Source organism: Lonchura striata, chromosome 7, assembly GCF_046129695.1.
Source record: "Lonchura striata isolate bLonStr1 chromosome 7, bLonStr1.mat, whole genome shotgun sequence".
Lineage (NCBI taxonomy): Eukaryota > Metazoa > Chordata > Aves > Passeriformes > Estrildidae > Lonchura > Lonchura striata.
Genome location: NC_134609.1, coordinates 25550406 through 25567436, shown reverse-complemented (window position 1 = coordinate 25567436; position 17031 = coordinate 25550406). Strand labels below are relative to the sequence as shown.

The 17031-nt window shown below is 36.6% G+C and overlaps 1 protein-coding gene across 2 annotated transcripts in view; it reads right to left on the bottom strand.

The window, feature by feature from the left end:
- ATRNL1 (attractin like 1) overlaps positions 1-17031 on the bottom strand; it is a 431352-nt gene that overhangs the window by 68130 nt on the left and 346191 nt on the right. The window lies entirely within an intron of this gene.

Sequence of the window (17031 nt, the reverse complement as noted above, 5' to 3'; positions counted from 1 at the left end):
TGTTACCTATTATAGCATCATTTGTTTCATTCACTCATTACTAATACCTGAACACAAAGTAAAAAGTTCAACAGCTCCGTTGACAGCATGATAAATTACAAGAAACCAAATGAGTAAAGCATACTACACTTGCCATCACACAACCAGAGAGACTGTAAAAATAACAGAAATCTTTAATTAACTCAGGAAATTAAAAGGTGAGTTTAATAAAGGAGCTTAATAACAAGACACACTCAGATGAACTCATGAGCACATGTTAACCAAGAACAAGGAATAATTTCAGGTGCATGACTAGATACTTATACACAGCTTAAATTACACAAAAGATAAATGTGTTAAAGTGGTATTCACATACTGATGAAACTATGATGCTATAAACACAGGCACTGACCATAAGTGTCTAATAACAAAAAATGGGGAGCAGGGATGATTCCTCAAAGAGCACAAGTTAAGTGAGAATCTACACTGATTCTCACACTGTGGTTTGTACCATGGAAGGTTCTTATTGCCCTGTGTTCACATGTAGATAATAAAAACTCTTATTTTGTAGGTGGAAGTTTTCAGAAAAGAACTGAACTAGCATTCAATTAACTACTGCAGCAAATATGAGATTAGTAGAGTCTTTAAGTCTTATTTCTGATAGCTACCTAATTAATTTGGTTTCAACAATAATATTTATTGAGTGTGCACTATAAATACAGACAATAAGTAGCACTTGTGGAAAACTCATGTACACATTCAACAGGTGTTTATATAGGAACAGAAGTATGGTTCTTTTCTATTCAAATATACTGAAAATTACCAACATTAGGAAGAAATGTATGTCCTGAAATATTTAATTTGAAAACACCAGAAAATTTTACAGTGTTTGAGGTGTTTAAATACACAACATTGCTGCTTCAGTGATATTCTTAATGGGTAACAGTTGCAAACAATATCTTTCAATTAAGAGGCCCTACAATCAATTGAACAACTTAACTACAAAACCTCTCAATAAATAAGCTATAGCCTCCTGAAATGAGAGCATTTAAAACAGCAGTGTCCTGAATTTAATGGGTAAAACTATGACTAAGTTCTTCATTAAATAACACTGAGTATTAGTATTTTCCTTCTTCAGCCATGTGGAAAATGTTTGGAAAGGTTCAGTCCCTCCAGATCTAACAGAACTTTCAGGAAATAGCCACAGGCTTCAGCAGTTTTACACTTCCCTGGTAGATTTTCAGTTCCAAACAAAGGTAACTCTTGTCTAGCCCAAGCCTTACAATATTGTTATCAGCTGGAGCATTCTAGATGCTGCTTCCAGTTACAAAATACAAATTCAATGAAAACAATAGGGTTTACATTAGAAAAAAGTACATTATATTTGAAACATGTCTCAACATTGTATGTACATGTGGCTTTGAAAGTGATAAACTACCACGTGAATTTTAATATGGGAGTACTCTTTTAATGAACATTTACAAATGATCTTTTGGCTTTTCTAATCTCAGTCCTTATTAATCTTGGAAATTCTGCTTTTTTCTTCCTACAAAATGTATTCCATGAGCTGCAGAATTGAACTTACTCCATTTATAACCCATGGCTTTTAACTCGTTCAAATGAATTTGGTGATGTACGGTGGTGCCACATTTATTCTCAAAAGCCATGCCTCCCCCTCCCCCACAACCCCCAGCTTATTCATTTCCTAGAGGAAATTGCAAGTTAATAGAAAAAGCAGCACTGGAACTGCCTCACATCCTATAGTTATTAATTAAGTAAAGTCTGGTTCAGTAACTCTGGATACTAAAAATACAGAGTTAAACAAACCCTAGTGCTTTTTGAAATGGAGTTTCAACTTCGTCAGTCGTTCTACAAAATTTATGCACTAAGACATATCTTTCCTTTAAGAAATTTTTCACAAAATCTCAGAGTTAAAAACAAACAAACAAACAAAAAAAAAAAAAACAAACCCAAACCAAAACAAAAAACCACCAAACAACTCAAACAGCTCTTGACCATTTCTTTTGAAGGAGTGAACTCATACCAAAGTTATGCTATTGTTGTGCAAGAGCCACTAGCTGGGTATTTCTCCTTTATTCCCCTTTACTCCTATTGCAGATTATTTCCCTGCAATTAATAAAGCAAGAGGGTGCACTACTGATTTTGTTGACAACTTACAGTAATTAGTAGAGCTTAAAATTCACTCGTGTGAGAAACTTTTAAGTGTTCCTGATATCTGAAGATCTTACAGGATAATTATAGTTACAGTAGGTATTGAATGTTAAGTCAGTAGGTAGCATGCTGGAGAAAATGCACATAAACTTAGGTTGTAACAAGCCTATTCCTTTAAAGTGAACCTTTTCTTAAAAGTGAGCAGGCTATTATTAAAATGATTTTTTTTGAAATGAGGACAATAGGGGGTTCAACAGGTATGTAAAATATTTTTTTTAAAATTCTAAATGGAATGAAGTGTATATAAAAAGCTTATGGCAAGTTTAAAGGTTGGGAACAACTGGTGTTATAAATGCACGAGGAAGAAATATTGATGAATTTCATCTAAGAATATGTACATTACAGAAAATACTTGCAAAATATCAATTTGTATCCTATGAAAGAATTGAGTCCCCTCTTCCCTCAGGCAAATTAATGGATGGAAGCCTCAAACTGAAAAGCAATGCCAAGAAAAAAGAAATGCCATAAAAGATAGGATTTTACAATAGATGAAATTAAATTGTTTATTATAGATAGCATTCACCTTTGATTAAACAGTAAATATTTAGGTTGTTTTGCTCTCATATCTACTTTTATACCCAAACAAGACACTTGTGTCACGAGAGAATTTTGCTGTTGAAGTTATAGAGCAAGAGATGTTTGCTGTGCTCTGCCTTTAGAAGCTGAGCCGTGCCCTCGGTGTCACATCTGACACCCTGGGAAGGGGAAAGCTGAGGTGCTGCAGAGAAAGCACTCCTCATTTCCTCAGAGGAGCATCTTCCTCCTCATTTCCTCAGAGGAGCATCTTCCTCCTCATTTCCTCAGAGGAGCATTTTGCTCCTCAATTCCTCAGAGGAGCATCTTCCTCCTCATTTCCTCAGAGGAGCATTTTGCTCCTCAATTCCTCAGAGGAGCATTTTGCTCCTCAATTCCTCAGAGGAGCATGTTGCTCTTCATTTCCTCAGAGGAGCATCTTCCTCCTCATTTCCTCAGAGGAGCATCTTCCTCCTCATTTCCTCAAGAACAAAGGTTGGGGCTAGCCAGCATCCAAGTTTTATTAACTGTGACCTTAAATTGGAAAAACCCACAAAACCCACCAATGCCAACAACCTCTAAATCACTGAACAGAAACCCAAAGCAACAAATGTAATTGTATTATGAACAAGTTTTCTTGTAGAGGTTTAAAATCTATTCCATCAACTTGCCTACACATAATACGAGTGTAATTAGGGCTGACTGCTGAAGAACTGCATTCCAGATTTGCTGTTGTTTCCATGTGTTAGGACAATTACCCCCCTTTTCTTTTCTTCCCCTCAAATGGATAGAAACAATCATGTTGTGCATCAGTAAATCTTCTCATAATTTATAGTGCTTTTTAGCCTATTGTCTTCAATGAAAAAGCTCTTATACTGAGCAGTAGATACACTGAACACTTCAAATAATATGGGAGAAAGGCCGTTAACTCAAATTAATTCAAATTTTTTTAGCACCTGAGTTCTAGTTCTCTTCTTCCCTGCCTAACATATTCAGGCCCTAAGGGCCTTGGATACTTTTGAAAATCTTTTTTAATGACAGTGTTGAATTCTAGATTGGAAGCTGAAGGATATATCCCTCTCTGCAGCATCTGCCATGGCACCTCATTTCTGCTGGTGGCACTTTAGTGTAAAAATCACCGTAAATTATTTCATATGGAAGAAAAGATGGTGTTAAGATATCAGCTTTAGAGCACAGCATCTCCTTTAAAATTCTCTGTGCACTGATTGGTCACCTCTTGGGCTGGGGATTGGTTCTTCCTCTGTCATCTCTGCATCACAGCACACGTCCCTGCTAGATTTCCCAGCACATCCATTCACCCTAAAAGCTGCACTGCTGCAATGATTTGCCTTAAAAATAACCCAGAAAAAGAAAAGAAAAAAGCAAATGGAGGTATTTTTTAGAGTACAATACTTCCTCAATTCATTTCCCAGAGTTATTCTTCAAGCAGTTGGGGGGCACCAGTAAAAGTGCAGAGGTAAAAGGTGTAAATGATAGAGCCTGATGCAGAGGACTGAAAATAGTGAGAGGCAGTGGTGCTGCTAACCAGCCAAGAACATCAAACTGCTCATTCCTTACCTAGGCTGCATTTCTCCTCATAGGAGCTAGTTTCACCAAAACTAACAATTTATGTTATACTAATCAAACTTGTTTACAACCTGCATTGAACCAGAAGACTGCTATTTCTTTTTTCAGACTTTGATAGGTCTTGTTCACCTGAAAGCGGGCCTGGTTTTTTTAAATTTCAGAAATACATTAGCTAGTTTAATAAAATAGATGGCTTTTCTGGGAAATCCTTTTATTCCTGCAGAGTATGTGATTAACAGGCTGGAGAGTTAAATTTTATGTAAGCAGGATATATATCTCCAACCTCTTAAGCATCTTGTCTCAGCTTTCTCTGGAAGACTTGGTCTTTTGCAGGAAAAATGACCACTACATCCCTACCAGGGAGAGGCTTTTTAACACATCAGCTCTTTATCCACCTTGATCTAAAAAACGCCTCAACTTTACCACTGAAGAAAACCAGGAAACTCAACTTTACCACTGAAGAAAACCTCTCATGACCTGCACACAGCAAGGGGAAAGCTCCAGGTGGCTCCAGAGCTCCTTGGCCTTGCTCAGGTTCTGCAGTCAGAACCAGGTTCCCAGGTCCTGCTGTTCTGGCAGAGATTGCACAATGCTGACACATTTAAGTGGGGAATGAAATCAGGCACAGCCTGCCATAATAACCTTCAGTTGTGAATGACACAAGAACTGGGAAGTCTCATTGGCCTGGGACATGCTAGAACAGAAAGTGGAGAAATGAAAAGAGATCTCTTTCTGAAATCATAAAATCTGCCTCTCAGTAAGTGTGCTAAAGAAAAAGGAAGTTGTAACAATAAATTAATTCACCTGGACATGATACACAATTACTTGAAACAGCTGCTTGACTACTTGAGTTACTGGCTTGCTGTGCTAAAACACTAATTAAAAGTAGATTGAGAGAAGATAGCACTGACATTTGCATTTCCTGCAAGGTCACTTTTCAAAATTATTACTGTAATCCAGGTAAGATGCACTGCTTAAAGTTTCTTTTGGACAGTTTGTTCACATTTTCTTATTTAATGACAATGCTCAGCCCAGTACTATTTAACTCTTTCCTTCAGACATTACATAATATGCCATCGAAAAATATTACCATAAATTACACTTGTATGAGGATTAAAACTGAAGTTGCTCTCTCCAAATTAATTTAGGTAAGTACACTAGATAAATAAATCAGCACCCTTCAGCTCTGAGAAAGCACTTCAAGCAATTTGAAGTCATTAAAAATACTTTTAGTTCCAACATTTTGGCTCTTAGAACAGTCTTAATGGTTATATGACAGTATGTTCTACTACTGGCAGTATGGCTTTTATTGCATGCCCTGATCTATTTGATGATCATGGCAGCTTTTTAGAGAACTACAAAGGAAAGCTGAAATAATGAATTATTTTTCAGACAAGACTAATAAAAGTGTTAATCAAAAATACCATAAATGTCAGAAGCTCTCATAAATTCTACATTTTATATATTCCTCCTTCTAAACATTCAACCAGTAGAAGAAAAATCCTAAAAGGAGGATCTATAAAAGAGAGGGTGCAAGCCAAGAAAGAGCACAGTACACTCCATGTGCCCTTAAGAAAATCTCAGCACTTTAACTGATCTCATTTACTGATTGATGAAGTAGTATTATTCTCCTATGACTTAATTTCTGACAGCTTATAAACATCTCCTATAGATTAATATGATTATGTTTGATTTCTGGTTAGATTATAAGGTATTTCCGTATGACAAGACACAGTCAATTATTCCCCCCTTAAGCCACTATTATGAAATATTAGTGGGTTTTCATAGACTTCTATCAGTGTAAGAATCACTCCCCAACACATTTTCCAGTGACTTTCACATCATGATTTTGAGACATTAAGAATTTCAAGGTACAGTGTGAAATGTATCTATTCCATTTATAATTACATGTTTCCATATTTCCACTATTTTTGGTGAAATTTATCAAGATTAAATTATATTTGACCCTCTTTCGATCTACTTTTAAATAGGCCTTGAAAATAAATTCTCACTGGCAATTGAAGAGAATATAACTACATATAGCATTGTGGATTTGTTAGCAAGAATTCATTTTAAAATTTTATGAGGTTCCAAGAACATTATGATGAAAAGTAAAATTATAGAGCTGTCAGTTATGTCTCTTGGATGGTGTACTTATGTTAGTGCAATGCTAGGAAGGTTCAGTAATTTTGTTGAGGGGTTTCCATAGAGCTCTTCAGATGCTTTGTTCAACCTATGGTGCAAATACCTGCTAATTTGCTTCACTTTCTAACTGAAAGCAATGGATTAAAAAAAAAAAAAAATAGGTAATGCTTAGACACATAATGAACAGGCAAAAAGACAGAGCTTTGTAAGAAAAATCAGAGAGGCTTCCAGATACCTTGATAACAGTGGTGCAGCAGATGGCCATTTCCAGTCACAATATATATTTTCCTTTACCATGCACACAAACACATAAACACCTCTGGCAACAGCTATAAAAATAAGTTGCCATTGATTTGGGCATGCAGTAGCTACTGGTTCTTTCACAGCAGAGTTTCATGCAAACACAGACTATACATATATGTAAATATATATATATTACATGTTATATATATAAGATGTAATATATATATTATATATATTTTATATATATATTATAGATGTTGTATATATATATATATTACATTACTTCTACAGCAGTTCCAAAGAATTGTTCCATAATCTCCATGCCCAGAGAAGAGTCCACTTATTTAAAATGCATGATTCTTCATGTGTGAAGTGAAATCTACACAAAAAGTTCCATGGAGTACTTTTGGGAGCACCAGTGTGACCCTTTTGAGAGTGCTGTTCTAAGACAGGATACGTCAAAAGATATACACAGTCCCTCTGTTTGAAAACTGTGGTAACAGATGCTTCTCTGCAGTTCCCTGTTTTATAAAATAACCAGTGGCAGAAATTGTCACCATATGCTTGATGTTTCATCAAACATCCAACCTGGCTCATTTTATATACTTGTACGTTTTGTCAAAATGCGTACATTTCTTAATTTTATTCCTTTCCCCACATACTTCATACCATTAATATTATCAACCACAAAAATTTTACTGGTAAATCTTGTAAAAACCCTGACAAAATAAAATTGATTTTTTTCCCTGAAATCTTTTTCATCAGTACAGGCTTGATCTTTGAACAAGTGACTCTGATAAGGGCAATTTTTAGTCTTTAGGAAGAAACACTACACCTATTGAACTTTTCCCCTTATTTTTTTTTTAAAGATTATTTTGGGAGAATAGGGTGTGAGAATTCAGGGAATAGTGCATTTCAATATTGCATTAATTTCTTAAGTAGGAGAAATCTATACTCATCACCTGATTAGTTGCATCCATACTTTAATAAAGGTTTGATAGATTTAGAAGGACCAGATCAATATGTTTGGAGAAATCACTACATGAAGGGACAACTCCAAACAAAACTTTTTGGATTGAGTCACTGCAGTCTTAAAGCATGATTTTCTTCCCAGTGTATGAAGAGTTATGACTAACCAGAAAAGCAGCTTGGTTTTGTAGATTGAAGCCAGGGCTGCTGTCAGCTGGGAGATGAAATGCTGTGCTTTAGGTTGGCACAACCCACGTTTCAGGGACTTTTCAACCCAAGCTTCACCTGCTGTATCTGCCACAACAGCAGCTCCAGTGGAATATGATCCTTTCAAGCTGAGAATTATTTCACCTCATTCTAATTAACCTGATTACTATCTAGCCATACACATCTGTTAACATGAGACACCAAAAAACCTACACGTTTCTGTCGTCATCTGCAGAAAATGCCACGACACTGTCTAAACATAGCATGCTGCCAGGGATTTGAAATGTCAGAGGAAGAGGGTGAATCAGACTGACTGATTAAAAGAGAGTGACAAGAGTTAGGAAAAGGAGATTACTGAACAGTGCAGGGTTACTGAGTTTTGTTTAGATTATCGGAGTGAACCCAGCATTTAAGTTTGACTAATAAAGTACAAATAGATAATGGACAAGTTCACACATATTGATTGCAGCATTAGCCCAAAGAACAAAGCACACACTTGAGCACAGAGATCATTAGCAAGATGCAATATTGACCAAAGTACTTGCTATCAAAATTCAAGTTCAACTTACAATGAAGTACACAAATTAAGTGGACTTTTTTTTTTTTTTTTTTTTTTTTTTTTGTGATTCAAACTTGGGGAAGGACCACACAAAAAAATGTATCATAATATGTCTTGGGATTTGGTATAACCTTTGCCAAAAGCCTGGGAGGAAAGAACAGGGGAGGCGTTTATACCAATATCAGTGATCTTAATAGAAAACTACAGTGGCAGTGGTATCATAAGGCTATTATTAGTTACTTCAAATCTCAAGAGGTGCCAGTCAAGAATGAGAAGTAACCCATCACAATCACTTTGGAACTTTAAAATATGGTTGGAGCAGTTTTATATCTGGAAACAATATGTGACTCTTACAAAGAAAAATAAAAATGGAGGAATAGAGAAAACCAAGAGAGAGAATTCACTCTTATTTACTTAATCTGAGTCAGTGTTTTGCTCTGAGCAAATTTGTTTTGCTTTATCAGATCTCTGCCTAAAGCAGAGAGAGAGATCCCAGACTGCTGAGTTCAACCTCATATGATTGGATCATCTCAGGAAATCTTGCTGGGGAAAAATCTCAACTCAGCCACTTAATTGTTTTGTGACCCTTGTTAAGTAACATCACTTCTGTTTATTTCCTTGCCCACTTCAGATCTACTACAAAATAAACACGTCAGGGTAAGGACTCTTCTTACCACCACTTGCACTTGTCCCTTGGGAATTCTGATTTCACTTGGAATTGCAATTGTATAACAATCCAAATTGAGCATAACAGTTCATCAAATTTTGCAAAGATCAAGATATGAAAGATCAACAAGAGAAAGAATTAATATATTTATCTGGTTTTTTTTAAAATCCTATGACAAGATTTAGATAATGCCATGAGTAGTGCTGAATAAATGTACTAAGATGAAAACCTTATTTATTATTTGATTCTTATGAGCAGACATGCCACTTCTTAATGAATGAATCTTTCCAAGATGACATAGGAAAAACTCTATTTTTTTTTATTTTATTTTTATCCTAGTGACATTAACCTCACCAGTATCTGTCCCAGATGGAGGTCTGGTAGCAGATGTCTGCCTGTATGCAGAGATCATTGACCTCTGAAATCTGAGCTCCATATTAAAGACTTTAAGAATGAAAGAATGAGAAAATAACCTCTTTTTTTTTTTTTTTTTCTGAAATGGAAAGAAAAACCCATGACAACACAAAGTTTATTTTATTATGATTCTAAACCTGTATAAGAATTAACTCTCACTGACTTCCCTTTGATAATAAAGTTTCACTGTTATTCTACAGAGAGTCCAAGCTAATGAGGGCAAATTTTAACCTGAAAATTTAGGGAAGTTTTATTTAAAATTTCTACTTTCACAAACCCAGATCCCCAGCAAGATCAGAATTACAGTATTCTGTCTCAGATCTCTTGTGATTTAGAAAATCTGAAAGGTCTAACCAGCAACATTTCTAAGTCATCATCCCTTGTTTGGTTCATCCTGTCTTTAAATCTGACAGTGACCAGGCTGCTGTGAAGGGGCTGCCATGAGATCATGCAAAATGCACCAGGGAAGCTTAATGTGTGCAATGACAGAGGTACAGGAAATAACTAATTTCTCATTTTCTGCCTCTTCCTCTCTTTCCTGTCAAAATTTTAATTACATTAGAAAAAATGCATTTTACTGACATTTGTGTCAAGTAGTCATAACTATTACCCAATATAAGTGTTTGACTCTGGCTCCCAACTAATAATGTTAATGAGATAACACAGAGCAGAGGGAGTGTGGGCTGCCAAGCCTGTGCAGCAAGCTACAGAACACTTCTGATGCAAATTGTTTCCTCCTGGACACAACTGCATTTGATTTGAAGATTTCTTAGTGTATTCATTTTCAGGCTATATCATCCAACGTGCTGCTTATATCATCATCACTTTGCACAATCTTGCCTTCTGCCAAAAAGAAGTTTCAAAAATAACATAAAGTCTTGGTAGAAATCAGGCCATATTGACAGGCCACTTTAATGTTCTTTCAGCACTGCCTTCCTCCACATTGCATATTCTCAACCATAATTTTCAACCTACACCATTCACCTCTCTCCAATAGCAATACTTACATTAATTGTCTTTGCAAGCTATTCTACTGTATTGCACTATCATATCCAATATGCATTTTTTTTCTCCTTAAAAAAAGTGGGATTTGCCCTTTTAATGTCTTTGGATTTAATTGTAGCACCATCCTCTGCTTTTTCACTAAAGAAAGGAACTAAAGTAGATCTTACTGGACAAAAGCAATCTCACATCAGACCTCTCTTTCTAAAACCAGAAAAAAAATAATTGTATTGCCTCCCATTCTACTTTAATTATACCCACACCAAATGTCTTCAAGTTAACCAGTTTAAGAAAGGCTTTGTAGTAATTGCACACTCAGCTGGGCTCTTTGTAATTCTGTCTCTAATGGCCCTTGGAGGTCCCTTGACTCCTAGAATTCTGTACAGGCATCAGGGACTGGATAAAAGGGATGCAATCCGGTTGGTGAAAATGCAAAACTGAACAGAATCAGTTCCTTGCCATCCTTTTCAGAGGCTTTGTATGTGCAGGGTCAAAAGAACAAACTACAAGTTGAATACTATTTGCATTCCTTAATGAACAGCTGGAGGCAATTGGGACATTGTAATAATGAAAACAACCTAAACAGAACATAATTTAAAAGAACTTTTTTGTTTTTGTTTTTTAATAGTGCAGTTAACACCAGAGACACAGAAACCATGCCCTTCTATTTTGAAAGTGCTTTTACAATGACCTTTCCATCCTCAAAGACACATTCTGTATGCCAGGCAACCTAGATAAGGATCTGTGTTCTCTCTTTTGATTTACAAATAATTTGTCTTATTTTCAGGTAGGATAAGATATAACAGGCCTTATGATGTTCTACACCCTCTCCTCCCTCTTGCTTGCATTTCAACATTCAGTAACCACAGGGATCTTGCAACCACCCTTTCCAGAGATTTTTCTGTCTAACTTTTCATTACAGAGGCAGGAACTGTACACCTGCAGTTAGGGTAAAAGTCAGCACTAAAAGCAGAAATTACATTTCTTTCCTCTATATTAATAATAAATAGAATAAATAAAGGATTATTGTCACAGTGCATTCCCTACTACTATGTCTGAATTTCCCTAGAGATAAAATGAATTACGATTTTTTTCCTTTGACAAAAAAAGCCAAATAACACATCCTCTCTGGAAAAAAAACAAAACAAAAAACAACAACAACAACAAAAAAAAACCCACAAAAAATATTCTAAAAAAAATCTCCAAAAACCTAACCAAAAACACCACATAAAAAAACCACCAAACATGCACCAAAATGAGGATTTTTTTTTTTTAACAAATTAAATCACAGAGAAGTGGTCATAGTACTGAGCCTGACAGAGTTCAACAAAATAAAGCAAATCTCCTCCCACCACCCCCCTAATATAATCTAAAATCCTCTAGTGTTGGCATATTTCTCTTTTGAATAGTGTTCTCAGAGATAACAGCGATTTCCCCACACAAATCCTTACAACTAATTTTTTCTTTCTTTCGGTATTGCCAAAGAGAACTGTTCTGCTCCAGAATATACCAGAGGAACCACTCTGGATCCTCATCTCCCACTGCTCTCCCTGGAACTGAAACAAGGGGCTGACTGCAAGAGAAAAACTTTCATCTCCTCCAGTTCTCCCTGGAGCTGTTTCTGCCCTGCTCAAAGCACAGGACACCCCCAGCTTGGGGCAATGCAAGAAAAATCAAAGCTGATGGCTTTGCTAAAGGAGGACAATTCCTCATAAGCCTTTCAGGCAAGTTTTTTATATTTTAGCCTTCCTTGACATATTTCTGACTCCTCTGTTTGGGACTGAGATGGCTGCTGAGCACAGGAATCATTCCTGATGTGCCTATCAGGAACCTGACAACAGAAGGAATTAAAATAGGAATTAAAATTAAATTGTGTAGGACATAACTGAACTGATAAAAAAGGGCATATCAGATTAGAAATATTCTGCAAGATACCAAGAAAATAAATAAAAATTTTAAATGTAGACATATCTTTTGTTTTATAATAATAATGTAATACCAAAAAAATTAAACTATCCCCCCTCCGATTGAAGTTATTAAAAATAATTCTTTATCAGATTTCATTCTTAGCAAAGATGACCTCAGAAAATCTTGGTGTTTTTTTTTCTGCAGCTCTAGAGTGTAAGCCAAGACAATTGAACCATTTTAGTAGCAAGGCTGGGTGCTCAGGGAGGAACTCTCAAGCACTATTATCCCTGATAGCATCAAACACTATAGTTTGTGCTGTGTGTAGCAGTTTTGAAATGTGTCACGGAGATGGAGTGATTCATACTTTGTATTTTTCTTGACAATAGATGTTAATATTTTCTGGTATTTAGAGTGTCAGCTTTTTGACAACTTATATTGCATTTTGGGCTTGTTGGTGGTTTTTCTTGTGTTATCTGAAAACGAAATTGTGTATGACTTGGTACAAAATGAAGCCAATCACTTGACTACCACTTTTAGCCTCTCTTCTTGTGGATACTTTCACAAAGTAAATATTCCTGTGAGAGGGCAATGAAATCTTGGGGGTGGGGTGGGGAGATGAAGGAGAAAAATGGAGAAAAAAAAAGGATCACAAAAATGCTTGCATTTCAGTCTGAACAATGAATTTTGAAGGTGGTTTTCTTGAGGGAAGAAAAGTAACATCTGCTAAGTCATGGTCATTAAAGCACTTCACAACTTGTTTTCATACATCTATAAAGATCCTGCTATGCAAGAACTAAGATATAAGCTAAGACATAAAATAACACAAGGTCTTCCTCTGGCATCTCACTTCAGAATATTCAAAAGTAATGCTTAAATTGCTAGAGCAATTCCTGAAAATTTGGTAAAAACTTCCATGGAAAAGTTGGGACAGAATTTATGTGGAATACACTTTGCCCAAAATTTCACGTTAACTACATAGTGCCCTCCAAGGCCCCATGCAAAGCTTCCAGGTGACTCTAAACTGTAACACTGAACATTTAAATGTATCTGGGGAAAAAAAAAGAAATATTCAAGTTTGACTTCTGCTCTTTTAAAAGCTACACTTCACCCTTCTTGCTAGGAAGGAACGACACAAAGTCAGCTGTAAGGCTCTGAAACACACACCTACTTTACCATAGCTAAGAACTTCTCATACAGCATTAAGGGGTTGGAAGGGAGCTTAAAGATTTTTGAAGCATTGTTGAAGAGCAACAGAATATGAAAGTTCATACAAAGGAGAAGTGTCAAAATGTGACATTTCAATAGTGAGGAGGGAGCATGGCTTGTTACCAAGCTCAACGAACAAAGGAGAATTACAGGCCAGTTCCAGAGCTGCAGCCTGGTCTCATACACCCTAAAAGGCTTTGCCTTCAAAGCTGGCTGTGCCATGCCAGGACCACAGGGGACAATAGAAGAAAGGGACAACGAGACTGGCAGAGCTGCCTTGTTTGGTCCTGGAGCTAAGAGCCTTTCACAGTTCATGCTTTGCCTGCAGAAGCTCTGCAGGAGCAAATTACCTCTCTCAAAGCTCTTGAAACACACCTGTTAATGTGATGAAGGAAAATCTTTCCCTAAATCCCAAAGGAAAATTATCCCCTGCAGATCCTCTTGCTCTTTTCCTCTCTCCCCTTCCTGCCACATCACGCAGCAATAGCAGCTCGTGAAAGCAGTGGCTGCTCCTATCAGAAGGAGGGGTATTGGACATTTATCAATAAAAGTTTATAATGTGACCACATTTACAGTAACAGACTTCCACAATAAAAATACACACAGTAAAAGCAAGTTCCAACTTCCTCAAGAAGGAAAAGAGATCTAGGAGGACAAGAGATTCTTACAAAGTTATAACCTTGATTTCTCTGATATCTCTTCTAAAAAAAGGATGCTGGAAAAGTGAAGCTTAAGAGATGTGGGGTAAATAACAGCACTGTTTAAAAACTCAACCCAAAGATTTTAATTAAATTAGGTCAAAATCATAAAAATAATAAGGGAAAGGCCTATAACATAATAAACTTCATCTCTAAAGCCTAAAAAGGCTTTCTGTTCCAGAAGGACAAAAGATTAATGCAAAACTTTTCCAGTTTCAGTTGTCTCTGCACAGGTCAGAGACACAAGCACACAGAAGAGAATAAAAAAAAAAAAAGAAGAAAAAAAAAAGGCAAGATAAGGAAGATCTGGGGGATCAGTGACCACTACATACCCCCTTCCCAGGAACTAAAAATAATTACTACCCAGAGCAGAAAAACACCTCTAGACCATCTCTGCAATTGTGGAAAACAACTGGAAATTATATGGATAACTGTAAAACGCACAACAATTTGAAAATAGCCTAATTTATGAGGCAGGCTCTGTAGTACAGAAAGATTGTCATTAACTATGTCCAGTAAAAAGAACTATGAAGAATAAGATGCCACAATGGGAAGGCTGTGATCGCACACAAACATTCATAAGACATCTCAGTTTGCAAGATTGATTCTGTAATTTAGCTAATTTAAAACCATAATTTCCAAAGGGAGCTGTTCTGTCCAGCATTAAGCTCATGCAGGGTCCAAGACTATAACATGCTTGTAATCCAGCAGTGGTGATGATGCTGTCAACCCAAATCCTGCAACAGGCATCATGTGATAGCAGAGTTCTACTTAGTGGGAATCCAGTGAACACATCCAGCTGAAATCCAGGCAATTTAGCCTTTTCTTGGAGCCTGGGTGCCACAGCTGTAGATCTCAGCTGTCACTTCAGAAAAAGCATGGCCCAAGCCTGGGGAGCAACTTCCTCCACACCAAACACTGAAACAAAAGAAAAACCAACAAAAAACCCAAAATAAACCTCCCCTAAAAAAATAGCTCCGGAAGCAAAACCTCTGCTTGCCAGCAGAGGTTGCTGCCCTGATTTCCAATCTGCCAGGATTTTTTTCTCCTGCTGCACTTCTGACCACTGGCAACTACAGTGCCCCAGCACCAAGTAAGGGACTGTGTCATACTCACAACACAGACATTGTCATGACAGCTGTGTCCCTCTCCTGACACAGTTAAACCCTTCAGTTTAAACCTGAGAATGACCTAGAGATCCCAAATCTTTCTGGGTAACTGTTTCAGCTACCAATGAAGAAATTCCACAGTAACATCACCCTGTGAACACATAGTTCTGACCTGTGAAGACAAAAGCTGTTGCAAATTTTTTTCCAAATCTTCAGCCTTTACAAAGGCATCTGTCTGCTTCATCAGACATTACTGAGATCACATGCACACAAGGTTACCCTTAAAATTAACTTTATAATTTGTCATACACATCTTCTGATGCCAGCAGCATGAGATGCAGTAGCTTTAGGCTCTAGTTTAACAATTTTTTCCAAGTGCCACCTCTGTAGAAAATGTCTAATCTTACTTTTACACAATAACTACTACTACTTGTAGTATTATGGCACCCATATCTGACTCATCCTGCATTTAAAAAAGGACAAATCACCCTCATTCAATAATTTCTGCATCAAGTTCAGCTGTTTGCTCTTGAAGTAGCTCCTCTTTTAGAAAGAAATGCAGTTTTGATCAAAGACTTCCACTAATGGAAAATCTATCATATTCCCTGAATGATGCATTCCAATAATAAAATACTTTGGATTCTGAAAATGTGCGTCATCTTTCCTGATCAAATTCTCTGACTTTCAGGCTCAGCCTTAGGATCTTGTTATGTTTTGTCTTCATGATAAATGAATCCCCAATACCAAGCACCTACTCTGTGTGGAGTAGATATGTCACCCCTTGTGCTTTTCTTTGAGAAACAAAATCAAACAGAAGAAAACCAAGGAGTAAAAAAAAGCCCCCATATAAATTTAAGGTTGGCTAAATGTTTTTAGACAAAAAATGAGTAAGTCACATCTTGCGTCATTTCCTAACCAGGACCCAAGCACAGAAGTTCAGATTTAAAGGAAGTTAAAAGGGAGATTTTTTTACATACCCACAACCCCCCCCCCCCCCCCAAAAAAAAAAGGAAAAAACAAACAAACAAACAAACAAAAAACCAACCCAACCCAAACAAAAAAAAACCAGGATCTAGTAGAAGACCTTTTTATCATGTCCTTTCTAAAGAACTTCTGAGCATGTCCACAAAATGGGAAATAGAAGGGGAAATACTCACATGCAAGATTATCTAGGAATTCTCTAATATTCCTTCAGAATTATATCATGGATTTACAGTACTCTTGATTATGTAGAGTAGTAGTAAATAAGCATGGGAATTTCTATCCAAGTGAGATGAAGCTACACAAGTGACCAAGGAGGTAAACACACAACACTATTTTGCCAACTGAATAGTACTACTGATGCTTAAAACAAGGTGAAAAAAGGATATGAGGAATATCTGGAAAACATGTGAAAAAGGAAAAGTCTTGTGGTCTAATTCTGACTGCTGTTCACATATTTAACAGAGCATGGTAGCTCCAGGATCAGAGGAACAAAGCACTAAGCTAGACTGAAAGCCACATACCTGACCACCAAACTTTTCCGCTTCATATCTTCAGCAAAGTGTCCACTACAACCACATAGAAAATAACTCTGTAAAAAGAGCAAATACT